The 11,006-nt window shown below is 41.8% G+C and overlaps 1 pseudogene; it reads right to left on the minus strand.

Annotated features, from left to right (window-relative positions):
• Positions 1-5,419: 5,419 nt before the first annotated feature.
• On the minus strand, positions 5,420-6,872 carry LOC114054042 (annotated as a pseudogene).
• Positions 6,873-11,006: the final 4,134 nt, after the last annotated feature.

The raw sequence follows: 11,006 nt of genomic DNA on the forward strand, positions 1-11,006 counted from the left end.
CTCCAGTCAAAGATCCTCTTTAATGTGTGGTCAGTCAGCCAGAACCAGTTACAGAATGTCAACACATGTTCCAGAGCCTTTCTCTTCAAGGCCCCTCCCTTACTCAACATGCTGATTCGCCCAGCCCCCTCGTGGTCCTCCACATGGAGCGATGCCATGTCCTCACTAGTGTCTTCTATGTTGAGATGCCAGCTGATATCTTCTCTCCCTACACTTATCTGTGAATATATTGTACCCCCTTAGGAAAATGTAAGCTGCCAGAGGGCAAAGACTGTCTCATTTTTTCATTTATATCCACATTCCCTAGTACAGTGTTTGGCATATATTAGGCACCAAATAAATTTCTGTTGACTAAGTGATGCAAAGGTCTGTCTTTAGCTCTGTTCTGTTCAACATTTTTCTTAGCATTAGCTGGAACTCCAGACATATTTATGCCTTGCTTACTTGTTTTATATTCTGCCTCAGGATCAGACACTCCAGGCCTAGCCCTGGGCACTGCAGTCCTGATTGGTGAGAATTCTCACCCTAATTCTCCCTGTTTGTATTTATGCTAGACATTTCCTCCTTCCTCCCTCCCTCACTTTTCCACTTCTTTCTGTGGGAATAGTAATAAAATCAAGACAACCATTCTCAGAAAGGACATGCCAATAAATTGTCCTATGATTTCAATCATCATTTCTATGACTTTCCTGCTTAAAACACTACTCCCTCTTTATTGTATGTGTTATTTTTCCTTATGAGAACACAAAACTCCTTCAGGACAGGGACTGACTTGCTTTTTATACTTAGCACTTGGCACAGGGCCTGGCACATAGTAAATACTTCACAAATGCATTTTCATTCATTCATTCATCTTGGATAAAATTTGTAGATGACACAAAGCTAGGGTATGGAGATAGTTTATGTGTTGGGTGAGAGAATTGAGATCCCTAATAATTGCTTTTATTGTTTTTGTCGGTTCAGTAGTGCCTGACTCTTGGTAACACCATTTTGGGGTTTTCTTGGCAAAAATACTGGAGTAGTTTGCCCTTTCTTTCTCTAGCTCATTTTACATATGAGAAAACTGAGGCAAAGAGAGTTAAGTGACTTGCCCAGGGTCACACAGCTAGTAAATGTATAAGGCCAGATTTGAGCTTACAAAGATCTTTTCCAGACTCCAGGCCTGGTACTCTAACCAAGGTGTCATGTTGGACAACTTCTCTTTTGTGTTTCTTTTGTATTTTCTTTTTCTTTTTTCCCCCCATTAAAAATCTTTCTACAGACCTCAGCTGGGGATGCCCAGTGGTCTCTGCCATTCTCACCGGTGCCATTCTTCCCATGACTTCTCTAACCCTTCTCTACCCTCCACTTTTTTCTTTTTTTTCTGCAGACTTTGACTGGTGTGTTACAGGATACTGAAAGATGTTGGTTCTGTTCTCTCCAGAGTGCCCACTACTGTCACTGACAAGAATTCAGATGATCTCATAAGAAAAAGAAGGGACACACTGGGAAGGAGTTGGAAAGGAATGAGGAAAATTATCTCACAATAAAGAGGCTCAAAAGGAAGTGATTTTTGCAATGGGGGAGGGGAGCAGGAAACGCTTGAACCTCACTGTCATATGAACTGGTTCAAAGATAGAATATACATACATTCATGCACACATGTCTATACATGTATGTGAGACTGGACAGATGGGCTAGAGCTAAGAACATTCATTTTGAGAATGATGACTGTGACTGCCGACATTCAGATTCAAAACATTAGTTACACAAGTGGAGAATGATGATAAGGTTTGATAAGTACTTCCTCTGAAAAAGACCTGCATGTTCTAGGTGACTGCAAGGCCGTTATTAAAAGTATAATGTCTAGCCCAGGGGATGCAATAGTCCCTATGGACCTCTGCCCTAGTAAGACTTGTGTGGGACACTGGTAACCTATAGTTCATTAAGAAGGAAACAGTATGGTTAAGGGCCTGGGAACTATGTCATTTGAGGAAGAATTAAAGGAACAGGGTCTATTTAGCTTGATCAAATGAAGGTTTATTGGTGGGATGGGGATAAGGAGTTTGGAGAGGGAGGTTTATAAAACTGGAAGGCTTTTTATGTGGCAGAGGGATTGAAGTTTAGTCTGAGTGGCTTCAGATGATATGACTAGGACCAATGGGTGGCAGCTAAAGGGAGAGAGATTTCAGCAGAAAGAAGACAATTTTTAAAATGTTTATTCTTTTTTCTTCTCTCTCTGTCTCTGTCTCTCTCTTTCTCTCGCTCATTTTTTCTTCAGAAAGAGCTACCAAAATGTAATAGTTGGTTCTGTTAGATAATAAGTCCCTCATTACTATAAATGTTCATGTAGAAAGTGGGTATCTATCTGTCAGGGACACTGCGAAGAGATTTCTGGGTTAGTTAGGTGAGAGGTTAAACTACATGACCTTTAAGCTCCTTTCCAACTTAAGGAATCTACAATCAGCTGTTCCGATCTAGGTTTCCACACTTCCTTATCTTTACTGCCTTCTCTCTAGATAATAGAATGTAGAGACCGAACATGTGAGGTGAAACGCCTTCTACCAATGCACTTGGACACCAGAGCACAGTGAGGCTAAGTGGCTTTCCCAGGATTACACAGACACTAGGTGTCAAAAGTGAGACTCAAACCTGCATCTTCCTGATTTTGAGCTTATGTTTTTATCTGCACTATACTGCATGTCGTAGATAATGAAGGGAAAGAAAAACTCAGGGTCGAACACGTTCTCCTACTGTCATTAAAATAAACAAACCAATGTCTTCTTTCCCCCTCATTTGCTTATTTATTGGGTGGTGACTTCAGCTTGCCTCTCTCAAGGCTGTCCAAACTAGAAGGATGCACTCAGTCAGCAGGTTGCCTTACTGAAGCTCAAGCACCATCTAGTGGCAGAAACAGTAACTGTGAAGACTTCCACAAAGCTGGAATTTGGGGGAGGAAAGGGATAACTGCAGCGCTTTGTGCCACTAGGCTTATAGTTTCAAGCAACCCACTATGCTGAAAAACAGAATACATCTGTTCTGTATTTTGGAAATACTTGCTACATAAAGATGCAGATTTCCTTATACATGTAGGCCGTGGGATTCTAATCCCAGAAGGCACAGACTGTGAGTCATGCTGGTTTGTCATGGTGAAGTAACTTTCCAATCTGTCCAGGACAAGCCAGGCTAGATGGAGAGAATGGCAGGAGGGTGGAGAGTGAGATTCTGGGTGTCAGCATTGGAGCATGGCCAGGAAAGTCATCGGTGGCATCTAGGACATACTGGTAAATACAATTATCCCTTCCATACCTCAACTTTCTTTCTTGCGGTTTTGATATATCATGGGTCAGCATAAGAAATTAAAAGGGGAGTTTTGTGGAAGCTGCAGATGACACGTGAAGGCCAACTTACAACACAAAGCCTCTGACCAAATATTTAACCCAAATTTTACAATATGATACTGTAAACACCCCATTAAAAAAAAAGAAAAAAATTCAGACTTCTTCTCTGGTACGAAGGGAGAACCAAAAAAATTTTATGGACTTTCCAGGTCATGGGGTAGGGGAAGGGAGTAGGACACCGTGCCCATAACCCCAACGATGTGGAAAGGATAACTGTATTAGGGGAGTCTGACATATGTCAAAGATAGTTGATTTGTTAGTAGGACAAGTATGGCTAATCATACTATTGGAATAGAATAGGATTATAACAAAACAGTATCATATATCTAAAGCTGGAAGGGACCTTAGAAGTCATCTAGTTCAATACCCTCATTTTACAGATGAGACATTGAGGCCAAGAGAGGTTAAATGACTTGCCCTAGGTCACACAGCTAGAAAGTAGGAGAATCGAGTCATCACAACTGTATCAGCATACAACAGAATAAGCAGCAAGGTCTCAGAGATCCAAGAAGGCAAAACAAGATGGTCTCAAATTCAAAAGCAATTCAAAGCCAAAGTAAGTCATCTGAGGTCAGAGTCTGTCCGAGTATAAGAGCAATGCAACAGGAAGTGCACGCAGAGGGATGACAGTCTCAAGGAGACATGGGTGGGTAAGCAATTTCTTGTCACAGCTTTTCTATAGTTCTCATCTGGTTCCATGGAGGTGGTCTAAAACATGGAGGTGGGGAAAAGCAATTTTGGCCACGAGGCTAAGGTACAGAGCAGAAGCTCAAATATGTATGTATACATTATTCACTGAGGTTCTTCTTCGCTTGGAGAGACCTAAGGCCATCCAAGAAGAAGACTTCAATAGATCAGTGACCTCACAGATGTGGGCCATCCCTCTAATAGTGCAGCTTGCAACTTATTCACATCACTGCCTCCTGTGAGATTCAAGTCCATGTTCTTCTCTAAATCATCCACTCTAAGTCCACACAATGTAGTAGTGTGTTATCCTAATGATTTCTGCCCAATTTTCTCCCCTTCCAACTCAGAGGTAAATAACAGTATTCTTAAATCTTGCTACAACTTCTACACCTTAATATTAATCCTGCTTTCTGGAGTAAGCAAAATAAGCCTCTTTTATGTGATAACCCTTTGGATACTTTTTTGGGGGGGGAGGCAGTTGGGGTTAAGTGACTTGCCCAGGGTCACACGGCTAGTAAGTGCCTTTAGAGCCCAAACAGAATAAGGTTAAGCTCTTCCCCTCATGACAGACTTTCCAATCTTTGAAGAAAAATATCATGGCCCTCCTGAGTCTTCTCTTTTCCAGGCTAAATGTTCTCACTTCCTCAACTGATCCTCATTTGGCATGATTTTGTGGCCCTTCAGCACCTGGTTTCTTATGTGGTCTTGAGCAAATCCCTTAGCTTCTTTAGATCTCAGTTTCCTCACCTATAAAGTTGAGGGGTTTAGATTATATGCCCACTATAAGGTCCTTTCCAATTCCAAAGCTATGATCCCATAAATCCCAATTCAGTCATTCAGTAAACATTTATTAAGCGTCTCCTATGGGCCAAGTGCAAGCACTGTGACAAGTGTTGGAATTAACCTACTTCTTTATCTTCTCTCCTGCCCACTGTAAGGCCAAGCAAAATGTATAGGACAATGCAATGCTGCTCCAAGACCAGGATAATACAATGTTATTATTATTGGAGTGTGTGCACCCTACATCTAAGGAAGACATTGGACAACAAATCAGTGTCTCTCAACTGGCTTTCTCTTCACGACTCAGTAAGCTACTAGATCCAACCTCTCATTTTCCTCAACATTTTTAGCATCTATACCGATTTTACACCCACCACGGCTTCTTTGAATTATTTATAATTTTAATTCTTCTGAAAGCACAAATGGATCTTCATGGGATATGAACGAAATGCCCATCACCATACTGGTTGCCCTCTTTTCTGAGCTCTCTAGCCTATTGACATTCTTTTTCTTTTGGTAGCTTTTGATTTTATTGAAAATACTGTTTAGAAAGAACTCTGCCGTAAACCGACTTAGGGGAATATTTTCAGCCTTGTTCGCACGAGAGACCAACTTATTGGAGCAGCAACAATCTTCCAGAGTTCCAACTGCTCTATATGTTCATAAACAAGGAACTGGGGGAAAGTAGCTTCAATTGGCTCTACAATAAACTCATTTTGCCATCTTTGAGTTTCTCTAGATCATTTAGGAAAAATCAAAAATGATTGTAAGCTTCACATGTAATGTCCAAATGTCTAAGTGTGAAGTTTAGTCTTTTCTCTATTGATAAGAAGATTGTACAAGCATTTTTCAAATTGGGAGTAATTCTGTAGAGTGTTTTAAATAAAGCATCTGTGAGGTCATCATCGTAAAAAACATCAGCTGCCATTATGGTAGTAGTATGAGCATGTAAGTCAGAAATTTCTTCTTCAGACCAACTGAAAGGAACTTGAGGATAAGTGCATAAGTCATTTTTCAGCTGATCCAGTTTTTTAACCTTAATCGCACCTCCTCCTGTTGCAGTCAGGTTCCTGTTTAGGGCAACATTCCATTTGCACACAGTCAGGAGATCTTCACCCACATCTGTGCGGTAAACAGTCTCAGCAACCGTTACTGTGATGATGCTGGCAATCCTGGTGCCGGTCCCAACCTCAAGCACGGTGCAATGTTTGAGCAGGTCACATTGGAACAGGATGTAGTCAACTAGAAGGAAAGCTCCTTGTCACACCTATTTGCCAACGTCTTCCAGAGGGGTGGCCATGGTATGCTCTATTTTAACCATATTGTGGTGGATATTTTCTTGCTCTTTTTCATTCAAATTTTCTACCCCCTGGGTTAGAATTTTAAGATGTATCTTATTTCTTTTTCTTTTCTTTTCTTTTCTTTCTTTCTTTCTTTCTTTCTTTCTTTCTTTCTTTCTTTCTTTCTTTTTTTTTTGGATTAGGCAATGGGGTTAAGTGATTTGCTCAGGGTCACATAGCTAGTAAGTGTTATGTGTCTGAGGCCAGATTTGAACTCAGGGACTCCTGAATCCAGGGCCGGTGCTTCTAGCTGCCCCATTATCTTATTTCTTGGTGGCTCTTTTTGTTTTGTCTCAGAGAAAACCTGTGGTCTTCTTACCACTTCCAAGTCACCATTGTATCTAACAGAGCTTCTATTCTCATACAAGGGCAAGTCTGAGTTTCGTTCCTGTTCAGAAAATCTATACCATTGCTATTCTTGCCACAGGAGTCCTGAATACTTCTGTCATCATGTACAGTATTTTCTATTTGAATGTCTTCTTGTTTTTTATGCTTAACTTGAGTATCTCTCCAAGAATCTTTGTTCCACAGAAGTTTGAATTGAGACAGAAAGACAAGTTGGCCAACAGCATTCAGATGCACCATGAGGTGCCTTTTGTTTGGGATTTAGATTCACATCAGACAGCACAGTGTCACTTTTAAATGTAATTTCTTCTATAGCTTCCTCCTCTTCTGGGTCCATCATCGTGCAGTGTTGCTATTAATTTGTACAAGAGCGTCTGGCTGTCGGGGCGAGGCTGAGTCTGAGGGGACCCGCCTACCTTTAAGACCATTAGTCTGGGGAAGCCTGAGCCCCCTCCTCCCCTGCCGCCATGTTCGGTGTATGGCCATGGCCTCCTATTGATATTCTTACACTGTATTGAACTCTGTCTTCCAGATGGAGTCTGGCCTTGGTAGAGCTCAGAGGCCCTATCACCTCCTCATTCCTGAAATCTCTGTCTCTTTTGTTTTTCTCTCAGGCTTTGATGGGGTGCTGGAATTTAACCATCATCTGCCAATCAATCTAACATTCAAAAAGTATTTATTCATTATTTACTATGTGCCAGGCACTGTATTGAGCCCAGGGGATACATACAGTGAGAAAGTAAAAATGGAACCTGTCTTCATTCTAAAGGGAGCGACCACATGGCCCAAATGAAAAGCACTAAAACCTGAGGGAACCGGAAAGGGCTCCTGCAGAACTCGGTACTTGAGCTGCATCTTGAAGAAAGCCAAGGATTTTAAGAGATGGAGGGGAGGAAGGAGAGAATTCCAGGCCTAGGGACAGTCAGTGCAAAGGGCCAGAGATGGGAGGTGGAGTGTCTCGTGTTGGAACATCAGTTAGGATGTTACAGAGGTAGGAAGAAGTATATGGAAAGGAGCTATGTCTAAGAATACTGGAAAGGCAGAGTTTATGTTTGATCTCTAGGGAGCCAATTGGAGTTGATTTTGTAAGGGGTGACACGGTCAGATCTATGCTTTAGGAAAATCTTTGGCAGCTATGTCCAGGACAGATTGGAGTAGAGAGAGACTTGAGGTAGGGAGTTCAATTAGAAGATGATTGATTACACATTGGAGGAAATATGAGATATAAAAACATTATGAAACTGATAAATTAGGTATGATTATTCACATTACAAAAATAATTGACCAATGTTTACATTAAGTAATGTCTTTCCTAGTGGTTTTCAAATGTGATACCATTTTCTAAAACTTGATATATCCTCCTCCCCAATTTTCAGAAATAGACGTGTTTTGCAAAGTAAGACACATCCATGTAACTCTGATACTCTAGTCCCATAAACTAGAAAGAGAATTTCAGTCATAGAGAATAGTTAGTGCAAAAACCCATAAATGAGAGATAGAGTGTTTTGTGTGAGCATTAGATGAGGCAGAGACTGTCTTTTGCTTCTTTTTGTATCCCCAGCACTTAACACAGTGCCTGGCACAAAATAGATATATAATAAATATTGATTGATTGATAAATATTACATCTGTATCATTCCCACTTCTACTGATAGATGGCTATTGCCACAGAAGGCAATGAGGAGCAGTTCATCTGTGGTGAATTCAGTGGAAGCTGGAGAGGAATATTCTCTTTTTCATGATCTCGTCCTTGGAAGGACCTGAGATTGGGACCGTATAGGGAATGAAGTTACTGCAGGTTCTGCGGTGCTGACTGAAGCCTTCCAGAGATTTCATTTGGAATGTTCCCCACAGGCAGTGGGGGGGGGGGTGTGTGGCACAGAATCAAAAGGCAAGCAGGGAGAAGTCAGGGGGCAGACATCCAGGGGTTGAATTCAAAGAGCCAGAGGCAATAGAGGTATTTGAAGCAGGAGCCAATGTTGGTAACATGGAAGTTTAAAGGGCCAGAGGTAGCAGTGGTATCTAAAATAGAAACTAGGCCCTAAACATAAGGAAGTCCCAGGCCTAGCAATGATATAAGGTCTAGGGAGGCAAGGTCCAGGGTCTCAGAATCAAGGATTTGGCATAGAGTAAGCAACAAGGAGAAGTGTCATGGTACAGTAGCTACAGAGCTGTCCTCAGAGTAAGGAAGACTTGGGTTCATTCAAGAGATGCCTTAGACATGTTCTAATTGTGGACAATATAAGTCACTTAATTTCTCATTGCCCCAGGGGATTCTCTAAGGCTTTCAGGGTAGATACAGGTGTGTATTGACAGAGGGAGTTCCTCTCCTGGAATTCCTTATGCTAATGAAAGTACAGATTAGAAAGGAAGGAAGGAAGAGAGGAAGGAAGGAAGGATGGAAAGAAGGAAGAAAGGAAGGAAGGAAAGAGAGAGAAAGGGAGTGAGGGAGAGAGAGAGAGAGAGAGAGAGAGAGAGAGAGAGAGAGAGAGAGAGAGAGAGAGAGAGAGAGAGAAACAATATTTTGGTCATAACACTGCTTCCTGTCTCTGGCCCATTAATTCCACTACCTGTGTTCTAATGTATTATCTTGGCTTTTCTGCAGGACATTTCTGACCTCTATGTGTACTGGAAATACCTGGCTGCAGCCTTCTCTGCTCTTTCCAAATGAGGCTTCAAACAATGCCATGGTCTGTGTTTACCCACAGTCTCATGGGTGCCAAATAGATATTCCCAAAGCACAGGTGGTCAGGGCACTGAAAGGTTAAAGGCCTTCCTCAGGATCACCCAGCCAGAATGTGTCTGAGAAAGGACTTGAATCCATTTCTACTTGACTCCAAGGATAGCTCTCTATGCACTATACCATGCCTTCTCTCCTGTTGCTTATCTCATACCAATTCCTTGATTCTGGGACCTTAGGCCTTAATTCCCTGACTTCCACTTTATACCAGGCCTATGGGATTTCCTCATGTTTCTATTTAGGGCCTGCCTTCCAAAGACACTTCTTGTGCCTCCCTCTGTACCCTTTATTTTCTAAACAAACTGATCTACTTGTCATTCCTCATCTCACCTCTGTGCCCTTACATGAGCTGGCCTCCATGCCTGGAACGCATTCCCTCCTCACCTCTGCCTTTTAGCATCCTTAGTTTCATTCACTGATTAGCCCATGGGCTAACTCCTACTTGAGACCATCCCCCTAGTTGCTAGTGCCCTCCCTCCACCCACCATATTACTTTGCATATATTTCAAATTTTTGTGTGTACGTGTGTATGGGTAGTTCTCCATTCAATGTCTAGAACAGTGGATGTCAGTATCTCTGTTTCTCAGGATACCTAACTCCCTTCAAAGTCCAGCTCAGACCTAACCATCTACATGAGGCCTTTCTTGATGGCCCTGGCCTGTAGTAGGCCCTTAATTAATGCTTGTTGAATGGGTTCTGAGCCCAGGATAATGCCATGGGAAAGAGTTCACAGCGCAAACTAGAGAAATAGCTTAATTGTGATTCATGCTAGAAGACAGAACTATATTTAACAGAAAGTGGGGTTTACTTTAATGGATGTTGGGAAAATCCTGGGGCAAGTAAATGAAAGTGGGGGATGGTGGGGATGCATTGGACAGAGTCTCACATAATAACCCATAAGCTTTTTACTACTGAGCCATTCAGGAAGGTGACTGAATCTTCCTCTCCTTGTGGTTCCAAGTCTTAATGAGGAACACACTGGGATGCTTGGAGCTGACCCCAGTGCTTAGTTCACTTTTCATTTGAGAGGATCAGCCCTGCAAGCTAGGGGAATGCAAAAATCATTCATTTTAATGACCCAATGGTATAAAAAAATACAACTGCTGGGTGCCTTCAGGGTTCGTGAGCCAAGAAGAAAGGGTAATGTTTCAGAGGCTGCAGCCAGAGCAATTTATGAATTGCAATGGAATTATAAAGGTGGGTGATAATTACTTGTAAACAGGGTTCTTTTTGCTTGTGTAGCAGCTTTCATCCAGGGATGTGAAAGCATGCTCATCCTTGTTTTATATGGAGGAGCAATTCACCCCTTAGGAAATGAGTGACAGAATCAGAGAAGTATCAATGAAGAGTCGGAAGTGCCTCAAATTCATGCTTTATGAGGATTAGAAGCTCGACTTGGGGAAGAGAAGAAACAGGGAGAGAAGAGAGTTGCCTTCATATATTTGAAGGATTGTTGCAAGGAAGAGGTTAGACTCATTCTGCTTGGCCTGTGAAAGGACAGAATTAGGAAGAATGGGTGGAAATTTTAAAAAGAAAGATTTAAACATTACAACCATTTTGGAAAGGAATGGGTAGTTATGCAAAGTGACTAAAATGTTCATATCCTTTGACTCAGAGACTTCATTACTAGGCTTATACCCAAAGGAGGTCATTGATAAAAAGAATGCACTCATATACACCAAAAGGGGCAGCTGGATGATGCAGTAGATAGAGTGCAGGGCCTGGTGTCAGGAA

Source organism: Vombatus ursinus, unplaced genomic scaffold (assembly GCF_900497805.2).
Source record: "Vombatus ursinus unplaced genomic scaffold, bare-nosed wombat genome assembly UNPS02014812.1, whole genome shotgun sequence".
Taxonomy (NCBI): Eukaryota; Metazoa; Chordata; class Mammalia; order Diprotodontia; family Vombatidae; genus Vombatus; species Vombatus ursinus.